Raw genomic sequence first — 4840 nt, forward strand, 5'->3', positions numbered from 1 at the left:
ACCAACCTCTCCCTATTTTCCCCACCCCCCAGCACCTGGCAAATACTTTTCTGTTTTCTATTTGCACAAGTCTGACTTTTCCTTCTTTCTTTATTTTTTAGATTCCACATATAAGTCATCTTTAAATCTGATGATGCAAAACATAAAGAGGCTAGAGCATATTGTCAAGACTCTGTTTTATTTCTTACTTAAGCCATACCAATGTGTTTAACCTTCTCTTAGGTTTCTATTTAATCCTATTAAATCAGTTCTTGACTTTTAATTTTAACTGAAAATTTACCTTCCATTATAATTATAAATTGCATTTTCTGAATAAGATAAAAATACTCAGTAAACATATATAGTGGCTGTTATATTTAAAAATATAAATTTCAGTAAATATATTTTGAAAAATCTATATTATGATGAAAATAGATAGCATATACTAAATTTTCTTTTTTTTCCTAAGATTTTATGTATACTATCTTGTTTAATTCTCATGACAAGTCAATAAAACAGGGACTATTTTCATCTCTAGTTTACAGACAAAAATTTAGGCCCAGGATTTCATATATCTTTTCTAAAGTTACAGGGCTATAAAGTAGCAAGTAGCCCCTGGATTTGGATTTATGAATCTGAGTACAGAATTCATATTCTCAATCATTATATTCTCCCACACATCTTGAAGCTATAATAAAAAATAAGTATAATTCATGATCACTCACCAACTTCCAAATGTTTCCTGTTTTTAGGCCAGCTTGCAGAGATAATTGAATTAAGAGATAAAGAGAGATAGAAATATTTATTACTGATTTGGGAGGCATACAGAACTGGTTTAAAACCTTGCTTCTGGCACTTCTTAGCAGAACAACTTCAAAGAATTTGTTTACTTATCTGAAATGTAGATTGTTCATCTGTAACTTTTCAATAGATATACCTAAATTTGTACTATTTTTATGAGACAGAAGTATGATAACAGGAGAACATTGGACACTTTTCAGGCATTCTACTTGTTCTTAAAATGAAAGGATAAGTAGGATTCACAGTTTCTCTTTAAGGTGAATCACTTTAGATGGAGGGTGGTCTCTTCAAAAGAATACATTGGATGGATATCATGTTCTAGAAATTTTAAAAAAATTTACACTATTTTTTTAGTTTTAATTTAACTACAAGTTCTTTTGAACCAAATAAATGTTCTAAACTTTCTTCTTTATATAACTTCTTTTTATTCTATTATCTTAACTTTATTTTTTCACTTACATGTTAGCTTATTTTATTCTATACATTTTACTTTCATACATTCATTCATTCATCTGAAATGTAAATAACCATGAAACCCTCTATTTTGTGCATGTGTGTATGCTGGTATTATTGAGGCGTAGATTAAGTGAGTTTATAACGGAATCATGACATTTTCATTCTCTAGTGACTATATGGCCCTCTTCATGTATGACATTCCAATTTTGAGGCACAAGGGTAGACACTGAGCTTCATAATGAGCCAGAAAGTTAAAAGAAATGAAAACAAGAAAACTTATGTTACTTTACTGAATTTATTTCAAAATAATCTTTGACAGGAGGATATAGCTAGAACTAGTAAGTTTGGTGCAGTTAAAGAATTAGAAGCCTTAGCATGCATCTTGCCTGTGAACTAGAAAAAAACAAATAGCTGCCCACAGTCATATATGAGTGTATGTTATTCCCACAATAGTCATTGACTATGATATTTGATATTTGTACAGATTCAGTCAAACCGTGACTCAACAAATAATCATGACAAACCCTCAACTCACTTTTTGCTTTCTGAGGTTATTTTGGTATGCCATAACTTTCTCATTGCATTTTTCACTTCTGCATTCCTCAGTGTGTAGATGAGTGGGTTGAGAAAGGGTGTTCCAATAGTATAAAATACTGTCACCATCTTGTCTATGGAGAAAGTGGTTGGGGGGCGTACGTAAATGAATATACATGGACCAAAGAATAAGACAACTACAATGATGTGGGTAGTGCAAGTGGAGAGAGCTTTTTTTCTCCCTTCTGCACTGTGGTTTCTCAGAGAATGCAAGATGACAATATATGAGATCATCAGAATTACAAAACTGCTTGTGCAGATAGCCCCGCTATTAGACACCACCAGGAGGTTGGTCACATAAATATCCATGCAGGCAAGTTTCAACAAAGGCTGCATATCACAGCAATAATGGTCAACCAAATTGGATCCACAGAAAGGCAGTCTCAAGGCCAGGATAATCTGAGCTATAGAATGTATAAAAGACCCTATCCATGCAAGCACAATCAGGGTGATGCAGATCTGCTGGCTGATGATGATTGGATAATGCAAGGGCTTACAGATGGCCACATAGCGATCAATAGCCATGAGGACAAGGACAAAGATCTACATGGCACCAAATAAATGCAGTGCAAAGATCTGAGTCATGCACTCATTGTAAGAAATGATTTTCTCTGCAGAGAGAGCATCCACAATTAGTCTAGGGGCTGTAAACGTTGAAAAGCAGGTATCACCTAAGGACAAATAAAATAGGAAGAAGTACATGGGGCTTCCAAGTGTCTGGCTGGATTTGATGGTCACAATAATAAGCAAATTTCCCAGCACTGTTCCCACATAGAAAATGAAGAAGATTACAAATGCCAGTTTCTGCATCTTAGGATCTTGTGTCAATCCTAACAGTATGAACTCAGTTACACTGTTATTTTGCTCCATTGTTTCATTTGATGCAGGGAAAGCACTGGTTAAAAATAATCTGTGAAGAAGAGATGAAAAAGGAATTTTAAAATGAATACTGCATTTGGAGGCTGAATACATATGCTTGATCATGGAAATGCCACTTCCCAATGGGTATTCCTTACCTGTTGTGTACTGCTTTAGCAGAATGAAATTGAATTCATAGCACTTATTCAATCTATTTACCTGATTGCATGTGAAAATAATGATATAAGAAATAGAAAAATAATGAAAAAGTAAATGATTCTTCAGACATAATATACATTAATTTTGTTTATTTGGAATGAGTGAATAACTTCTTCAGCTTAATGTTTTCTTTAGGGACATGTCAATATTAGTGTAGTGGGCTGCAGAAGTAGAGGAAACTTTTACATGATTTACTCAATATGTTTTCACATTTCTTGAACAGAGTTCATTTATAAAATACTCTTCTAGTAAATATTGTCTTAGAGGATGAGTGTCTAAACATTTCAGAGTATCTTCCTTGATAAAACCTAAACCCATACATACACACAAATACACCACACATATAAAATATAAGGAGGAAGGTTGAAAGAGAGAAATGATAAAATTAAAATTTTAGCAATGAACACAAGCCAGTTGTTTCATTCCATTATCTGACATTTTAATCTGTTGCCCTGACTGTTTATCTCATTTTACTTTTCTTCTCAAACATTTCTAATTGTTTATGGTTCTAAATTCAGTTTCTATTATTGAACTTCATATGTTCCAAAGTATACTATGTTATCCAAAGTTAAATTTGTCCCATTATTTATTATTTTTCTACATATTTCAATATATGTTCTTAAGATACAAGGACTCATTGAGACTAAAATGAAGAAAAAAATGCATGGAGAATATTTTCCATAAATCAGAACACTCTTTCAAATTTCAGGTTTAAGATTAAGCATAAGGGATTGAGATAATGAGCTCAGGAAGCTCTAAGTCGTACCTGATACTCTTCAGTAGAATTCTTATGATATGTATCTTGAATGTCTTATACTCTCACTTCAAGTAAGAAACTATAGAAATAAAAAGGGAATTAATATTTATTCATATATATTGAATGTCGAATAGTGGATAAATTGTTTTACTTGCCTTTATATTTTCCAAACAATAGCATAGTCAATAGAAAATTATAAGCGCCAAACTGGTAAAGTATATTTACAACTCACTGACCAGACAAAGCGTAATTTTCAAGGATAAATGGATTTCACTCATCAGTCTTAAAAAATACAGTAACATTGAGCCAGCACTGATTGCCTAGTGGTTAAAGTTTGGTGCACTTTGCTTTGGCAGCCTGGGTTTGGTTCCCAGGCATGGAACCACACCACTCACCTGTCAGAAGCAATGCTGTGGGGGCAGCTCATAGAACTAGAAGAATTTACAACTTTACACAACTATGTACTGCAACTTTAGGGAGGAGGAATGAAAAAGAGAAAGATTGGTAACAGATGTTAGCTTAGGGCAAATCTTCTCCTAAAAGAAAAAATAGTAAAATGAATAATGGGTTATGAAACATAATTAAGCATATGGAAAGATGTTCAATTTCATTAGGAGTTAAATACATTCAAATTAAATTTCCAATTAGATATCATTTTCACTAATTATTTGAATAAATTAATCTTTATGATATAAATTTGTTGACATATAGTGCTGACAAGTTGTGGGAAATAGTCAACCCCACTCATTTTGGTAGGAGTTTAAGTGGACACAGTCTCTTAGGGGGTGATTTTCAATATCTATAATATTATAATTACACATAGAAAACAATCAAGTGATTCTATGTCCTACAGATAATCTCATTGGCAAACATGAGAAAGAACTTAAAATCCATCTGCAGGGAGCTGAATTAAGCAAAAATGGTACTTTATTGATACTACTCATTGATAAAATCATTCATAAAAAAAGGCTGATATACATGCAATGGTCGCTACAATATAGTTTAAAGTGAAAAATAAGAGGACAGAATTGTATGCTAAGATAGTAACTTTTAATTAAAAGCAGGATATACATATTACACACATACTGTTATGTAAATGAACGGTACTTTGAAGATGAATGTCAACGAAAGCATGCATTTGTACCTCTATGTGAAGAAACTGCATTCTTGGCATCA

General features: G+C 32.6%; 1 pseudogene; it reads right to left on the reverse strand.

Annotated features, from left to right (window-relative positions):
- Positions 1-1767: 1767 nt before the first annotated feature.
- LOC139039777 (olfactory receptor 4C11-like) lies at positions 1768-2700 on the reverse strand (annotated as a pseudogene).
- Positions 2701-4840: the final 2140 nt, after the last annotated feature.

The sequence above is a fragment of the Equus asinus genome, chromosome 17 (assembly GCF_041296235.1).
Source record: "Equus asinus isolate D_3611 breed Donkey chromosome 17, EquAss-T2T_v2, whole genome shotgun sequence".
NCBI classification, from domain to species: domain Eukaryota; kingdom Metazoa; phylum Chordata; class Mammalia; order Perissodactyla; family Equidae; genus Equus; species Equus asinus.